This window comes from Oryctolagus cuniculus, chromosome 19, assembly GCF_051225735.1.
Source record: "Oryctolagus cuniculus isolate XC-2025 breed Fujian yellow rabbit chromosome 19, ASM5122573v1, whole genome shotgun sequence".
Taxonomy (NCBI): domain Eukaryota; kingdom Metazoa; phylum Chordata; class Mammalia; order Lagomorpha; family Leporidae; genus Oryctolagus; species Oryctolagus cuniculus.
Genome location: NC_142885.1, coordinates 47644828 through 47663216, shown reverse-complemented (window position 1 = coordinate 47663216; position 18389 = coordinate 47644828). Strand labels below are relative to the sequence as shown.

Genomic DNA, 18389 nt, shown 5'->3' with positions numbered 1-18389 from the left:
TGGATGCAACATTTCTATCATCGGCCTTGTGTGGACCTTGATTGCAGGCTCAGGGCAGCAACAGAGCAGGAACAGCCTTCTCCCCTGAGTCATTTGCCAGTACAGTTCTGAAAGCGTGGTACCAAAGAAACATCAAGCAGAGTCGTGGGGACTCAGTACAGCTCACAGAAATTGCAGGGGGCCTCTGTCACACAGCAGCATTCCAGTTCCTCTCAGTGCTCAAGGTCGGGGAAGAGCAGCCAGGGACTTTATCCAGTGCTCCATTCTGGGTTCAGGAGCCTAAGACCTTGGACCATCTCCATCTGCTTTCCGAGGGATGTTAGCAGCCAGCTGGATCACACGGGGAATGGCTTCTGGGAGGGCCTGGCATGGTGAGGTAGCAGGTAAAGCCACCGCCTGCAGTGTCGGCTTCCCATATGGGCGCTGGTTCGAGTCCTGGCTGCTCCACTCTGATGCAGATCTCTGCTGTGGTCTGGGAAAGCAGTACAAGATGGCCCAAGTCCTTGGGCCCCTGCACTCATGCAGGAGATCCCAGGGAGGCTCCTGGATCCCGGCTTTGGATTCGCTCTGCTGCAGCCATAGCAGCCAATTAGGGAGTGGACCAGCAGATGGAAACCTGTTTCTCTGTCTCTCTCTCTCTCTCTCTCTCTCTCTTTCTCTCTCTCTGCATCTCATCCTCTCTGTGTGTAACTATGAATTTCAAATAACTAAGTAAGATATTTGAGAAGAAGTAAAAAATTAAAAAAGGAAGACATAGCTATAAACAAAATACTACATCAAGGCCATCTACTAGAGCTTATGTCAAATTTGAGACTATATGCACTAAATGCCCTATTAACACAGAATTTGAAAAGGTATTTAACTCTGTCTTAGAAAACATTCAGGTAACCATTCATTCTCTTCTTCCTTAAGACATTCTGTGTGGTTTACCTGTGACTAACACAACAGAAAATCTTTGTAATTTATTCAACACTTATGTACCCACTCACACAAGGACTTGAAACACCTGTGATCTACACAGTTCTTCACTGAACACAGCTATACTTCCAAATACCCACCTTCCACAGTCTACCCCTGCATTTAATCTATGGATCAAGTTTGAAACAGGACAAATCATGCCTTCTACAAACCAAGAGAGAATGCAGAAAGATAGCATCTGAGGTCACTGCTAACTTTTTCCATGAGCATGTTATCATGTTGGTACTTTTTCATTCATTTCTCAATGTTAGATAAAAATTGGGAGGGAGAAAGTCCAACTATCCCTATTTGCAGATGACATGATTCTATATATAGCAGATCCAAAAGATTCAACTATCGAAACTCAGACTAGAGGTTGGTAAAATGGCAGGATAGAAAATCAACAGCCTTTTTATACACAGACAAGGTCATGGCTGAGAAAGAACTTGAGACCAATCCGGTTAACATAGTTACAGAATAAATAAAATGGCTTGGAATAAATTTAACCAAGGATGTTCAATATCTGAGAATAACAGAGGATTAAAGAAAGGGATAGAAGAGGACAACAACAAACCAAATAGAGAAGCTTCTGCGCTGCAGAAGAAACACTCAGCAATGTGAAGAGGCACGTAACAGAAAGGGAGAAATAATCTGCAAAGCATGTAACTGATAAAGGAACAACTACCAGAAACTTTCAATAAAATCAACAACAGCACAATCAAAGCTTAGCACACTGTGCACAACTGACAGTTACTCCGGAAATGAAAGGGTGGCTACCCTACAAACTCAATCATTCCCAGAACAGAATACACATGGGGAAAGCCCACAAACTATCCCGATAGACACAGAAAATCTGGTTCACAAAAACGTCCATCACTCTCGCAATACTAAAACACAAATCATCACATCAGGAACAGAAGCAACACCTCGGCCTGACAAGGCTCTTTCGTGAAAAACCCACAGAGCGCTAACATCACAAACAATGCGAGGAACCCGAAACTGGCCTCCTAGACCAGGAAACAGACACGCACTTTCGCTCTCTTTCCTCCCATCAACAGTCTCTGACGTCTGGAGCAGGGCGGCTGGGCCCTCAAAAAGCAAACAGACGGGAACAAGGAGCCGTTCCGGGAGGAGACTGAGCCACCTCTGCCCTCGCCCAGCAGCTCGCACCCTGGGGACCATTCCAGACCATCTGCCCAGCATGACCGTGACCCCACCCGCGTCTTCGGGATCCAAGAGCAACAGGCACGCGGGCAGCCAAGACGCCCAGCGGGTAACCGCAACAGCCGCGCGTCACTCACCGCCAACGGCAGCCCGGGCTGCTGCCGGGTCAGAGGTCCGCGAAGGCCGTGGCTTCCAGAAGGGGCCAAAGAAGAGCAACGTACCTGGGAAACGGCGTGGAAGCCTCGGACACACAGGCTCTCCTGATCCCGCCTGACCCTGGGGACGCTGGCTCTCCCTCACGCTTGGCCAGCCGCGTCGACGACGGCTCCTCTCCTCACGGCTTGCGCAGGCTCTGGAGCAGAAGCGGACCCGCGGCGCTGACTCCGAGCGGAGCACTGCGGGGCAGTCAGCGCCGGGCCTGCGGGTGCACTTCCGGTCACAGCGCCAGGCGCAGGCACACTCCCCACGGGCCGTCACCATGGCGCCCCAGGACGCACCTGCACACTGCTGCATCCAGCATCCCAAGCACCAAGGCCGCTTCCAGTCCCGCCTCTCCAGGCTGTGACCAGGGACGAGGACGCTGATGGCCCAGGTTCTCTGGACCCCACCTCCCTGCCTCGTGGGAGTCCTCAATGCAGCTCCTGCCTCCTGCCTCCTGCCTCCTGCCTGGTCCAGCGCTGGCCGTTCGTTGCAGCCACTTGAGGAGAGAAGCAGTGCAGGGGGCATCGTCAGCTCGCTCGCTCTCTCTCTCTCTCTCTCACTCACTGAGTGATCGTCCATCTAGGGGTTCACCCCCGAGGTGGCTACAAAGGCCGGGACTGGGACAGAAGCCAGGGATTTTAGCTGGCGCTCCATTCAGGGTTCAGGGGCCTAAGTCCTTGGGCCGTCTCCCTCTGCTTTCCCAGGCGTGTTAGCAGATAGCTGGATCCCACCGCGAATGGCTTCCGGGAGGGTCGGCACTGTGAGGTAGCCGGTAAAACCACCACCTGCAGTGCTGGCATCCCATATGGGCGCCGGTTCGAGTATGGCTGCTCCACTTCCGATGCAGCTCTCTGCTGTGGTCTGGGAAGGCAGCAGAAGATGCCCCAAGTGCTTGTGCCTCTGCACCCATGAGCAGATCCCGACGAGGCTCCTGGCTTCAGATACTCTCAGCGACGCCCATTGCAGCCAATTGGGTAATGGACCAGCAGATGGAAGACCTGACCTCTCCTCTCCTCTCCTCTCCTCTCCTCTCCTCTCCTCTCCTCTCCTCTCCTCTCCTCCCTGCCTCGCTCTCATCTCCTCCATGTGTAACTCTCAATGTCAAATAAATAAATAAATAAGATCTTCAAGAAAAGTAAATCAATGTAAAAAGGAAGACATAGCTATAAGTAAAATAAATACCACATCAAGGACAACTACAAGAGTATTTTTTTAGAATTTGGTATTACATGCATTACCTACCCGATTAACCCAGAATTTGAAAAAGAGTTTAACTCGGTCTTAGAAAAGATGTTGGTACCCAGTCATTCTCTTCTGTCTTACAAACATTCTGTGTGGCATTATCTCTGACTTGTGCTGAGGAAATCTTTGGAATTTTCGCATTCAGACGCTTACGTACCCACTCCCACAAGGACTTGAAACACCTGTGATCTACAGAGTTCTCCACGGAACACAGCTCTGCTTCCCAGTCCCCGCCCTCCACAGTCTAGCCCTGCCTTTAAAGTATGGATCATGTTGGGAATAGGCCAAATCGTGTCTTCCACAAAGCAAGATAGAATACAGAAAGGAAGCATCTGAGGTCACTGTGGACATTTTCTGCATGCCCATTATCATGTTGGTACTTTCTCCTCTCATTGCTCAATGTTAGCTACATATTGGGAGGGAGGAATTCCAACTATCCCTATTTGCAGACGACATGATTCTATATGTATAGGAGATCCAAAAGACTCCACTAAGAGACTATCAAAACTCAGAGTAGAGAGTGGTAAAGTGGCAGGAGAGAACACCAGCAGCCTATTTGTATACACAGACAATGCCATGGCTGAGAAAGGACTTCAAAGGCCAATCCCGTTCACATAGCTACAAAGAAAAGAAAATAGCTTGGAATCAATTTAACCAAGGATGTTCAATAGCTAAGAATCACAAAACATTAAAGAATGAAGTAGAAGAGGGCACCAAAAAAAAAAAAACCACACACACACACACACACACACACACACCAATAACAAATTGAGCAGCTTCTGCACTGTCAAAGAGACATTCAGCAAAGTGAAGAGGCAAACTAACAGTTGCAAAGCATGTAACTGATAAAGAATCAACTGCCAGAAACTTTCAAGAAACTCAACACCAGAAAAACCACTCACCCACTCAAGAAACGGGCAAGGGACTTCAACAGGCAAAATATTGAAAGAAAGGAAATCTAAATGGCCAGCAAACACATGCAGAAATGCTCAGGATCACGAGCCATCAGGGAAATGCAAATCGATACTACAACAGCCTTGAGGGTGTGGGGGGAAAGGCACCCTCATCCACTGCTGGTGGGAATGTAAACTGGTATCGCCACTGTGGAAGACAGTAGGGAGATAAGTCAGGAATCTGTATACAGACATACCATATGAGCCAGCCATTCTACCCCTGGGAATATACCCAAGAGAAATGAAATCAGCATACCAAAAAAGAGTGATCTCTGTCTGCATATTTACTACAGCTCAATGCACAGTAGCAACGATGTTCAATCAGCCAAAATGCCCATCACCTGAAGAATGAATAAAGAGAATATGGGCTATGGACACCATGACATGCATATACGGACTGCATGGCCTGGCTACTGTGCATCCTACACTGCAGTAAGCATAGGCCTGTGAAATCCTCTCTGTCTACACAACGACTTCTTTTCCTTCAATATGTTCCCAGTTGTGGGTACGTCCATACAGTTTTCCATGTTGACAGGACTAATTTCACATGGGAAACTGGATTGCTATACAGAATACAGACATCGGATCCATGAACCCAATTTTACCTTCAAACACTGGAACAGCAAAGTATATCTTGAGAAACTGGAAGGAGGAAAAAGATTCAAGCGGAAATCCACCCAACGGCATAGAAAATACCACAACAGACATTCAGTGAGACCAAACTACAGAGCTTGAAAACTCAGTCAACCTGACAAAACGTTTATCCACAGGAAGCAGGGGAAAAAGGAGAACAGACTCAAGTGACTTGACAACAGAAATGACAGGGAGGACATTGCTACCAACCTTGACAAAATAATGATCCAAAAGCACTATGGAAAAACCACACCACAAGGATTTGGTCAACCTAGATAGAGTGGATTGACTCACAGAAAGATGCAAACCACTAAAACTGGATACAGTGAAACAAGAAACTCTGAATACACTTATAATCTGCAAAGAGACTGTAGTAGCAGGGAAACCAAAACAAACAAACCAAACAGACATGAAGAAAAGTCCAGGTCCAGATGGCTCCACCGGTGAGAACTCCCATGGAAAAGATAATTAAAATCCGTGATTCGCAAACCAGGAGATGAAGAGGAAAAGCCTTCCATTTCATTCCATCAGACCAGCCTCATCCCAACATCCAACACAAGCACATCATAAGGAAAATGGCGCACACATATCCATCACAAATGTGTCACATGCCTCAACAAAATATTACCAGACGCCATCCAGAAGCACAACCAAGAAGCAGACAGCTGGATCCCAAGGTGAACGGCTTCCGGGAGGGTCGGCACTGTGAGGTAGCTGGTAAAGGCGCCACCCGCAGTGCCGGCTTCCCATATGTGCGCTGGTTCAAGTAGGGCTGCTTCACTCACGTCCAATGCAGCTCTCTGCTGTGGTCTGGGAAGGCAGCAGATGATGCCCCAAATCCTTTTGCCTCTGTACCCATGAGGAGATCTCAGCAAGGCTCCTGGCTCCTGGCTTCAGATACTCTCTGCTACGCCCACTGCAGCCAATTGGGTAATGGACCAGCAGGTGGAAGGCTTCTCTCCTCTCTTTATCCCTCCCTCCCTCCTTCCCTCCCTATCTCCCTTCCTCCGCTGAAATAAAATGAATAAACGTTTTTAAATTTCATAGAAAAAGAGTACAAATAGCCATCCATCAACTCTTTATCTACAATTACAATTTTGGAACAATTCAACATTCACTTTACTTCACATTCACAGTCTCTATGTCTCCTGAACTATATCAAATAAATGAAGACATGATACTCTTTTAGCCATAACTACACCTGCATGTTTCCTAAGAACAAAAACATTTTTCTATGATTTTACTTTGATAATCACATTCAGTATATTTGTGATTATACACTAACATCAGGTCGAGTACAGCATACATTAAATTTCTCCAATCGTTCCAAAAATATCTTTAACCTTTTCTTTTAATCTAGAGTACAAGGAGTCTTCAGAAAATTCATGGTAAGTGAATTTTATGAAAAACATCTATTCTTGGATTTCCATTTTTTGCACCAAGTAAGTTTATTTTCATTCTATTTTTCTAAGAACTTTTATGATTAAGGACAGCATGGGCTGGCGCTGTGGCAAAACATGTTAAAGCCATGGTCTGAAGTGCCGGCATCGCATATGGGTGTCAGCGAAGTCCCGGCTGCTGCTCTCAAAATCTAGCTCTCTGCTATGGTCTAGGAAAGCAGTGGAGGATGGCACAAGTCCTTGGGCCCCTGTACCTACCTGGGAGACCAGGAAGAAGCTCCTGGCTTCACATCAGCACATCCCTGGCCATTGTAGCCATCTAGGGAGTGAACCAGAGGATGGACGGTATCTCTCTCTGTCTCTCCCTCTCTCTGTAACTCTGGCTTTCAAATAAATAAAATAAATCTTTATAAAAAAAAGTACAGTGCATAGCACTGGATTGTTCTCTCTCTTCTATCTTTCAGCAAGAACAGTCTTTCCAACTGTTTCTACCTAACGGCGATTGAAATACAATTATCTACCTTACAGAGTTGGTGGGAGAGGGCACCTAATGAAGCCCAGCACCATGGACTCCGCCCATACATCCACGGCATCCAGCAGCCTGTTCTCTGCTGTACTTGTTGGTGGGAGAGGGCACATAACAACGCCCAGTACCATGGCCTCCCTCCGGGCCCCCAAAACATCCAGCTGCCTGCTCTCTGTTGCACTTGTTGTTGTGAGAGTGAACAGGAATCACAGGAAGAAAGAGCCCAGCACAGCCTCCTACAAGGCACCATGGACTCCCCGGTGCACCTGCGGATTCCCGCAGCCTGTTCTCTGCTGCACATAGCAACACCTCATTCCAGAAGCCTGTGAGCCATGTGAGTCCTTGCCAAGGAGCAAACGGGGCCCACATGTGCTCCCCAGTAAAATGCTTCTGAGAGGGGCAGACTGAGAGCCACTGCAGGGTCAGCTCTTGCTTGCAGGAGGCCACAGATGAGCCTCTGCCCCTGAGCCTGAAGCTGTCCCTAGACGAGGGCTTCACGGTGGCCTCCTGACTGCACAGGTGGAACCGCAAGTGATAATTCACAGCCTGGACCAAAATCCCCAAGGGCCTTGGCTGTCCAACTTGCTCTCCCATGACACTGGCCTGTTCTGCCTTTTTCTATGCAAACAATCAGCATTGCACTTCTGTTAACCATGGTCAGCAAGGAGGGCATCACACACACACACACATGTCCTGTCCCACGTATGTGTGTGGCTCCCTCATAGCATATACAAACCACAGGGTATCCAGCATGCTACTTCTGATTTGCTTTTATTTCTAAGGACAGAGGAAGGTGTTCCCATATGTGAGCCACAATCTGCCACTTCGTTCTCCACTTAGGATGGCAGAGGGAATGCCTGAGCCTTTCCCATGACAGATGCCAAGGCTACAACACCACCAAGCAGGTCAGCATCGAGCACTGAAGGTGCCACCAGAACCCACACAGCTCAGATGTCCACTGGAAGCTTCTCTGCTGTTCCTAGGGAACGACATTACATGGGAGGTACTGCCCCCCGCTGCTCACAAACAATCCCCACTGGCAGTCTGACTGCTGAGCCTGCCCAGGACCCCTGGCCTGGGCACAATCACTATGCCCAACTCCCTTATGGGGGAGAAGTCGGGATCTGTTTACCCACTGCCCACAGAGAGGAACACCCAAGGCAGAGGCACAGAGCACTGCACAAACCGAGAAAATCCACCGCATCTGATGCTTGAAGCCTGTAAGACGTCCCCTTGACTTTCTCCATTGCTAACGCGCCCAGTGCTAAGCCTGCTTGTGAACAACATAAAGAGAATGTTTTCTTAAGCACCAGCACGAGCCAAAGGAATTTCCCGATGGTTCATCAAACACTGCTTAGAGAAAGCAAATTCTATGCAGGCTTCCATGGATTGAACTGTCTGTCACTCTAAAATCCTTGTCCTGAGGCCCTGGAAAACAAGGCAAGGGCATGAGGAGGCGAGGCCTTTGGGAGGTGGCCAGGGTGGCTAAGCTCAGGAGGGTGGGGTCTCCCCATGATAAGAAGAGGTAGAAACACCAGAGTTCCCCTCGGCCTCCTCCAAGTGAGGACACAGCAAGCGGGAAACCCACTCTGCCAGCACCGTGGTCTCGGCCTTCCCAGTCTCCAGACATGAGAAAGCAATTTCTGCTGCCTGAGCCACTCGTCCTGTGGTGATCTGTTCCAGCAGCCCCAGCTGCCCAACATGGAGTTGCAGGAGAGACCCCAACAAGCTCCCTGTTAAAGGAAAGCAGATGAAACGGCCAGGCAAGGAGATGAGCCACAGAAGCGCGGATCAGAACTCTAAGAACTTCAACAACTCCCCAGAGAAGCTGGGGCAATTCTGAGGGGAATATGCTCACAAGAAAGAACAGGAGCTGGCACCGCGGCTCACTAGGCTGATCCTCCACTTGTGGAGCTGCTATCCTGGGTTCTGGTCCTGGTTGGGGCACTGGATTCTGACCAGTTGCTCCGCTTACAGTCCACCTCTCTGCTGTGGCCCGGGAGGGCAGTGGAGGATGGCCCAAGTGCTTGGGCCCTGCACCCACATGGAAGACCAGGGAAGGTGCCTCGGTCCTGGCTTCGGATCGGCACAGCCTGCCAGCCATGGTGACCATTTGGGGGGTGAACCAACGGAGGGAGGACCTTTCTCTCTGTCTCTCTCTCTCTCACTGTCTAACTCTGCTCGTCAAAAAAAAGGAAAGAACAGGAACACAACTCAGAACCCACACACTCAGGGGAGTAGCAGGAGAAAGTGTCCCCGTTCATGATCCACACCACAACACACAAAGCCCTTTGCCTGTCACAGCCAAAACACTGGGAACACAGGACAGAACGAGACAGGGTCCTTGTGCTACACACCTTCTAAACGATGGCATCTGGTCTAATGCTTAGGACACCCATGCCACACATCAGGGCTCGTGCTCCTGACTCCAGCTTCCTACCAGGGCAGATCCTGGGAAGCAGTGGTGATGGCTCAAATAACTGGGTTCTTGGCACCAATGTCAGAGACCTGGATTGAGTTCCTGACTTCTAGTTTCAGCCTGGGGCCATTTTGGGCATTGTGGGAGTGAACTAGAAAATGGGAGATCCCTCTTCTCTTCTCTTCTCTCCTCTCCTCTGCTCTCCTACCCTCCCCTCCTCCCATCCACCCCTCCCCATCTCCCTCTCCCTCTTTCTCTCTCTCAGCCTCCTTTGCCTTTCAAGTAAGATGAAAATAAATTAAAATTAAATGCCTGTGGTAGTGGTTTGTGCTAGAGACTTGATATTTATATAGGTACACATTCACACACACATACACACATATCCCAAGAAGTAAATAAATAAATAAATAAATAAATTCTTACTCATAAGACCCAAAACTCTAAAATGACTAGAGAAAAGCAGAGAGAAAGGTCCATGGAATTGGTCTGAATAGTAATTTCTTGGATGTGACCCCAAAGGCATGGGCGACAAAAACAAAAAAAACATATGAGATTGCATACAAGAAAATCCTTCTCCAAGTAAAGGAAACAAGCTACAGTTCTCTCAGTAGAGAACTGACCCACACACTGAGAGAGCATACTAGAAATCATTTATCAGCTGAGGGGCTAGTATCTTAATACAAAGAACTCAAATGAATCAGTAACAAGAAAACAAACAGCGCCTGAATGGACATTTCTCGAAAGAAGACATACAAGTAACCATTGCCAATTATCAGAGAAATGCAAATTAAAATCACAACAGAGAGGCCAGTGTTGTGACACGGTGGGTAAGCTGCCACCTGAGACGCTGACATCCACACGGGAACTGGTTTTTGTCCCACTCACTTCACTTCCAATCCAGCTCTCTGCTAATGACCTGGGAAAAGCAGTGGAGGACAGCCCACGTGTATGGGCCCCTGCATCCAGGAGCTCCTGGCTCCTGGCTTTGGCCTGGCACAGCTCTGGCTATTGCGGCCATCTGGGGAGCAAACAGGCAGATGAAAGAGCCCTCTCTCTGTCCCTCCCTTTCAATTCCAACCCTAACTTTCAATTAACATATAAATCTTCAAAATAGATAAATAAAAATAAAACCATGTAAGACAGTCCACCAGACTGCCTATTATCAAAAGACCCAGGCCACAGGCACACTTCTCAAGGGAACGTCAGTCAGTACAGCATGTTGAAAACAGCATGGAGGGTCCCTAAAAGCAAAAACAACTGAAACTCTCCCACAACCCCACCAGCCCACGTCTGGATTTATGTACATGTGCATGTAAGGTGTATATGTACATGCATGTATTGTGTGTGATATTTGTATGTGACATGTATATGTGTGATGTGCATGTGTACATGTATGCGATATTACATGTGAATGTATTGTGTGTATGTGGTATATACACAAATACATATATCTATATGGCAGAGCCATGTCTGCACTACATGTCCACTGCAGCACTACTCACCACAGCCAAGACAATGGAAATGCATGAATGCCCCTTGGCAGGTGAACAGACAATGAATGGCAGCTGCGGAGCACCCAGGAATACCCGGACCCAAAACACCCACAGGAGGGTCTGTCATTTACAGCATGTTCATGGAGACGAAAGTCACGCACTGTATACGAGGACCCCAAAGTCCTTAAAACACAGGATTGAAATGTTCTTACTGGGGCTGGTGTTACAGCACAGGGGGTTAAGTCACCGCCTGTGTCCCCAGCACCCCATGTGAACACCAGTTCAAGTCTTGGCTACTCCACTTCTGATCCAGTTCTCTGCTAACGTGCCTGGAAAAGGAGCAGGAGATGCACCAAGCTTGGGCCCCTGACACACACTGGAAACCTAGATGGTGTTCCAGGTTCCTGACTTCTGCCAGGCACAGTCCCAGCCATTGTGCTACTTGGGAGTAGCACCAACAGATGCAAGATCTTTCTTCTCTTCCTCTCTGTGTGTTTGTGTGCGTGTGTGTGTGTGCACAAGCATCCCTGTGTGTCTCTCCCGAACCCCACACCCATAACTGCCCTTCAACTAAATAAATAAATTTAAAACACAAAAAAGGGAAGGGAAAGAAATACCAGAGAGCTGAGCTGTCTCCACCCCATGAGAATACAGCAAGGAGATGGCCGCCCTCACCAGGAACCCAACCATGCTAGTACCTGGGTTGACTTGCAATGCTGAGAACTGTCAGAAAATCCATGCCTGTGGTCGGGCCAGGCCAGGTGTGGGGTTGGTTACAGCAGCCTGAGCTGACTAACACACCCCCAAGACCTCTAGAAGAGCATGTGACAACCTGACACAGCTGACCCATGAACTCACGTTGCCACATGGCCAGGCCTGGTGCTGCAATAGATACAATTCCCATTGCCCCCAGCTCCAGCTCCTTACTGGCATCACCAGATGGGAGAACTCCATCATCACCACTGTGTGTCCCACCAACACAGCAGGTACACTTGGGGGGCAAAATCACATCATTCCACTCCCTAGCAAATCTGGACAAGACAGTCAAGAGTGGGAATTGAGAAATTCTCTCTAAAATGTGCCTGCAGTAAGCCACGCTGATAAAAAAGTGCCGGGGTGAGGTCTTGGATGGGCGAGTCACATGGCTGGAGGCAGGTGCCACAGAGAGCTGACTACAACACACACCTGGGAGCAGGTGAACTCTCGGGAATGAGGAAGCCGCTTACCATCACTCAGGTCCTGCAGGAGACCCTCCTGGCAGGAGAAATCCAGGCTCACTTTCACGGTGACAGTGAAGGTATCCGCCTGCCCAGGCTGCAGGGGAAACTGGGTGAGGGTTTCTTGCAGCTTCTAGCTCAGGAAGCAGCCACATAGTTTCTCTGCAATGATAACAACAATAGTGATGTTGACGGTGATGGCAGAGCAGAGGCACAATGAGACTGACACCAACCCAGCTGGGAAATTCTGGCACAAGCTCAAAACAAAGATGACAAGCATTCAAGATGTCAGAGAGCAAAACGTCCAGGAAAAGTCCTGAATCAGAAGAGGCCGTGAGGCACAAAGAGGAGGGAGAATGTGTCACGCCTGTGCACGGGACCCCCGCCTAACCACCATCGCTCCTGTGGAGCCGTGGGACCCGCGGACGAAATGAAGGCCTGTGGCTCTGGCAAGTGAAGCTAAGTTTCCCCACCATGAACATTTTCTGTATTGTACTGCTGTGAGGGAAACAGACCCACGCAAAGTGGGGACACCGCTTCAGAGAAAGAAATCCAGAATCAGAAACACACAGCTAAGAGCAGAGCCTCAGGCAGGGCCGGCGAGGAAGCGGCCTTGGGCCTGGTGCACGTGCAGAACGGTAAATCCTCAGAGCCGAGGTTTGTCCACAGAAAGCATGGGGAGATGGCCACTGCATCGTGGGCTGGTGAGAGGCTGCCCACAGTGACCTCTGCAGAGAAAGGGGTGGGGGTCATCATGACTGCATCGGGGGCTGGTGCAGAAGCTGCGCGTGGTGACCTCTGCAGAGAACAGGGCTGGGGGTCATCATCACTGAGATCAAGGCACCCTCTGGAAGGACAGGAAGAGACACAGGGGACACCCAGTGTGGCCTAGGAAGCAGCCTTCCCTCCTTCATTAGCAACTGGGAGTGAGCTGTGAGACAGCCAACCAAGGCCCAGTATTCTCTGCAGCCAGCACACCTGGGAAAACTGACAACCTCCAATGGCTGCGCCACAAGGTCCCCTTCCAACTCTGCTCCACTGAGAAGCTCCCAGCCCCACTGCCCTCCTGCTCACAGGGGCAAGCACAGATGCTGCACAGCCCTGAGCAGTGAGGTCCAGTGTTCGGCCAGCCAGCAGAACGACACACACACAAGGATCACATGAAGGTGGGTCGGTCATGGCTCCCAGGCAGTGCACTGCAGAGACCAGCGTCCATGTATGCAGCACCAGGAAACCTTCCCAGAGAGACTTGAGGGGAGGAGGAGAAGCCAGGGATGGTTAGTAGGAGGAGGATTCTGGACTTGTGCTGTGTCCAGCATGATCTTGGTATGTGGCACAGCTTAACAGATGTCACGCTCAATACCGCCTTCACACACTGGCTTTGTGGTCTGCCTCCTGTGTAGCTGTAGCACGTGGGGACTTAAGACGTTCACAGCAGTTCTCCTTGGTAGGCACAGCACCGCCCTAGCAACAAAGATTGCTGAAGCCTTGTGTGTGTTCCTACTCTCCAGTCTGCACCGCAGCCCTGAGGTCCAAACTACCCCGGGACACCTGCTCTGGGTGCTGTACCAGCTCCAGTCAGAAGTTATGCCATTCCTCCCGCACCATGGATGGGACCGAGACCTTCCAGCGACCCAGGAAGTCTACAGACCTATTACGTGGATTTTAATGAACTCCACTTTTTTGCTTATTAGCCTAGTCAATCCATTCAGGAATGGAAAGGGTAAGACATGCCAGGTGACAGAGAGCCAAATGGGCCTGCTTAGTGGGGCCAGTTCCAAGGCCCCAAGAACACAGGAAATGCAAGCTGACTGCCTCCATGGCCTGTGCATGAGCCACACCAGCAGCCACCCCCTTCCTAAGCACAGCCCATGTCAGACAAGTCACCAAGGCCTTGCAAAACCTCACCTCCCAACATCCTCTCCAAGCTGTTTCTATGAGCCCAGTCTGTAAACAGCAGCCACTGTGTCAGCGGCCAGGTTCACACAGCCGGGGGTGGACAGAAAGAATTGCCAGGGCCTGAGCAAGTGCACCTGCAGTGGGAGGAGCACACACACACTGAGGCGCCTAAGGAGGGCACTCCAGCCCCACATGCTGCCAGCTCTCCTCCAGCAGCACAGCCTGCTGCCTCTGTGGAGAGGGCCAGGCCCAAGGTCTCCACAGTGGGGTCCCAACTGTCCTCCAGGGCCCCATTCACGGGCTCCGTTCTTGTGGGCCTTGTCTCCCCACACAAATACACACAACCCTTCCATGCCCTGACAAGTAGGACACTATATCCAAGGGACTTATCATCCTACCAACCAATCAGTCAATGGAAGGCACCAGCCTCCAGCACTGAGACCCAGCACCTGCCTGAAGAGGCAGGCACCGTGAGGGTTGGAGCACCTTCTTCAGGACAGGGCACCTGGGCTCACCTGCCAGACCTGCCTGCATGTCCTACGTGAGCCACCAAACTTCTGTGTCTGTCAGTTTAGCCATCTGTAAGATGGGCTGTCATGCCATGTCAACGAGGTACAGGAAGCCAAGTGCTTCGAACACAACCCAGACTAGAACAGCACTTGGCCAGTGTTAGTGATTCCTCCCGTGCCTCAAAAACCACTCTCTCCTTGCCTAAGTGAGTAGTCCCTCCCCAGGATCACATGAGGATGAGCTAGCCCTGCAGAGTGCAGGACCCTGGCCCATCTTTCAGCAGGCGCACTCTAGCACTAGCTGCCACCAGAGTTCTGCCCCTCCAGCCATGAACAGGACCTGGCACGGGGAAGCAGACAATAGTGACAACAGCGTGGGACAAGTCATGGCTTTCGGTTTATGATTCCGTTCATAATTAGAACAGATGGAAACAAGTTCCGCGGGAAAGAAAAACAGGATGCCACACTGAAAGTACAATGTAATTTGAAATGCATAAAAGTACTCAAGTAGAAAAAAATCAAATTATATCTGTACACTAATATTAGTTTGCTTTGAGACATGGGATCATGGGAAATTCGGAATGGTTTTGCATTTTTTGAATTTTCTGCAATGAGCTTTTATCATGCTTTATAAAGAAATACACATAAGGATACTTCAAGAAGTTAACAAAAAATAGATTTAAAGGCTAAGTTTATTTTGATGCCAAAAAAGATAGAAATGCTTGCATATAAAGAACCTCCAAACCGTTCATGAGAAATGTACATTATGAATAAAGCATGCATGGATTTCAAAAATGTTTGGCACCAAAATAAATTACTTTTAGTTCTGTTCTTCCATGAGCTTTGGGAAGTACCCTTGAGCCTGCACACACAAACAAACACACAAACACATATTAGTATAAACCTGCACTAACAGCTCTCTAAGTCTAGGCCTTTGTCCCCCTAACCTGGTTTCATGCAGGGAGAAGCCTGTGGGTCCAGCCTGCACATCCACTTGCAAGACCAACAACACCAAGGCCTGTGGCCCACCCAACAAAGAAAGCTGGGTGCTGAGCCAATGCAGATGCCCTCATGGTGCCCCACGCTACAGCAGGGCACTAATGTTTCCTGGTGACAGGGGCAGCAAATCACAGGCACTGTGTGTCCCAAGGTCCCAGGCTCCTCTAAGCCAGCTCAATAAACTTTCCTGGGGCAATGGCTTAACTCTGTGGCAGCCATCCTCATTGGTAGGCAATCAGATGCCTACAAAGAGTTTGGCCAGCCTAAGGAAAAACTAACCCACATACACTAATTAAGTGAACTCTGCCTCTCCACACCACTACCGTGCTCACTTGGCAAGGCAGGGACCATCCGGAGGGACCATCAAGCAGGAACAGCCCCAGGTAAGCAGGGCAGGAATTGGAGCAACTGCCTAGTGAGCAGCTTCCCAACAGAGACGCTCCATCCCAAGTCACAAAAGAACTGATTATCAGGTCGGCGCCCTGGCTGACTAGGCTAATCCTCCACCTGCAGCACCGTCACCCCAGGTTCTAGTTCCGGTTGGGGTGCCGGATTCTGTCCCGGTTGCTCCTCTTCCAGTCCAGCTCTCTGCTGTGGCCCGAGAGTGCAGTGGAGCATAGCCCAGGTCCTTGTGCCCTGGACCCCCGTGAGAGACCAGGAGGAAGCACCTGGCTCCTGCCTTCGGTAGGCACATTGCACCTGACATAACAGCCACTTGGGGAGTGAACCTAGGGAAAAAGGAAGACATTTCTCTCTGTTTCTCTCTCTCTCTCTCTCACTGTCTAACTCTGCTTGTAAAAAAAAAAAAAGAGCTGATTACAGCACATAGAGTTCCAGCAATTTGCCCAAAGCCAAGCAGCTGGGACGTCATGGAACCAGGAGTCTGCATGGAAATGACCTCCTCCTGCCTATCTGAGGCCCTGAACAGAGATGGAGTGAACTCCAAACTGGAGGCTGTGTACAAGGGAACTTCATGGAGGGCATGCAGAAAACAACACGGAACACTCAAGTATGGGAGCTCTGGTGTCCGCCGACCTGAGTGTGAAGCCCAGCTTTGCCCTTCAGCAGTTCTTGGGACAGGGAAGGCTGTGAGTCCTCTGTCAGCCAAGATGCCCTGTCCTCAGAGGAGGTGGTAATGGAGTCCGCATGATGGTAACACGAAGCAAGGCGAAGACTTAGCACAACAACATGGCACCCAGAAACTGCTGGGATGATGGATGAGAAAGCCCGGGCCCCAGTGAGGTGTGCTTCTCGCATTCCACACTGCCCGTTTCACTTGTGCTAGGAGCTCATTGCACAGCCGCCGAGGAGCCTCATGGCAGGCACAAGGCAAGGTTCTGAGGACAAGGAGACCAGGAAAACGTGACCCCTGCCCTCAAGAGGGGTCGGGGGACAGGTCCCTGACTGCACAGCGGAAGCCCCCAACATAGACCAGATGGAGATGAGGCTCCCGTGAATCTGAGTAATGTGTAAATATCACCACCACTGCATCATAGAGAATGGGGACAGTAACTGCCTGCTGAATTCATTGCCCACATCTGGGGGCACAGAACTATAGGAAGACTCATTGCCCAGTGGCTTGAACTGCTGGGTCCCAGACTTGGCAGCTGCCCATCTAGCCTATCAGAAATCCATAACTAGTGGGGCAGAGAGCTACATGTTACAACCAGCTACAGCACTCTCCTCGCCTGTCCAGAGGGCTTTTCCTTCCTCAAAAGTGCTTCACTGGAGAGATGAACTCTGGGGCTGAGGCCACACAGCCCTAGGGGCAGGGGTAACGAGAAGAGGTGGTTTGTGGCAGAGAAGGGAGGTACGAGGAACATCAACTCTGACTGTAGCTGACCTGCAGGAGGCACCTGCCAACCACAACCCCAAAGGAAGGGGAGGAACAGGCGACAAATGTGGGCTCAATGCTACGTGCTGTCACCGAAACACCAAGAGCCAGGCAGCTGGTGTCTGTGCATGCTCCCGTGAGCAGGTACCTGCTAAGATCGGTGTATATATTTTCCCCCTGACTTCTGCATGGGCTCTGTTCCCCATCCCATCTTAGGGAGGGCACCATTTCCACACAGCATCCAGCACTCTGTGGTCCAACCCTGACCACAAGCCTGTGAAACGGTGCCATTCTTTCAAGTATAATTCTTTTCGTGAGTGTGGTGCACCGAGACCCCGGGATAACCACCTGGAAATCTGCATCCAGTGGTCTCCAAACTGCAGGGCCAGGCATCCTGCGTTCTCCTGCCCTTCTGCCCTGCTCACTTAGCTCCCATCTGTACTCCCAACCAGCGGAACTTAGCAAGCCCCACAGTGTATGCCTAAAGGCCTTCCACTTTCTCTTGAGATCAAACTTCTCCATCATGACCCTGGGAAGAAAGCCACTGCCATCTGGCACACAGTGGGCCACCAGGCTAGAGGGCTCTTAGTCACTCAGGAGTTTCCAGGTCCTCCTAGGAGACACACCCAGAAATCCACTCACTGTGGCAAGTGGCGTGGAGCAGGAAATCACAGGATGTATAACAAGAGCTCCATTCCATTAGGTGAGAGGGTCTGACTCCTACACCCCACCGGGAGTCCCCCAGCAGGGTTTATGTCCTAAGCACATGCCTGGTGTGGCGACTGACATGTAAACATGGTGCACATAGGTTCAACTGTTGCCAAGTGAGGTGAGCATCTCTGCAACAGAGGACAAGCAGACCATGTGAGGCTGGAGAGGTGGAATTCATTCCGCTGGATGGGGAAGCTAAGCATTCGGGAGGAGACCCATGGCCCGGGCTGCG

At 50.2% G+C, this 18389-nt stretch overlaps 1 pseudogene across 1 annotated transcript in view; it reads right to left on the bottom strand.

Annotated features, from left to right (window-relative positions):
• LOC149120570 (A-type voltage-gated potassium channel KCND3-like) overlaps positions 1 to 18389 on the bottom strand; it is a 129806-nt pseudogene that overhangs the window by 76853 nt on the left and 34564 nt on the right. Inside the window, exon 3 of the transcript XR_016225735.1 lies at positions 12215 to 12367. The product of XR_016225735.1 is annotated as an A-type voltage-gated potassium channel KCND3-like (transcript). The remainder of the gene's footprint in view (positions 1 to 12214; positions 12368 to 18389) is intronic.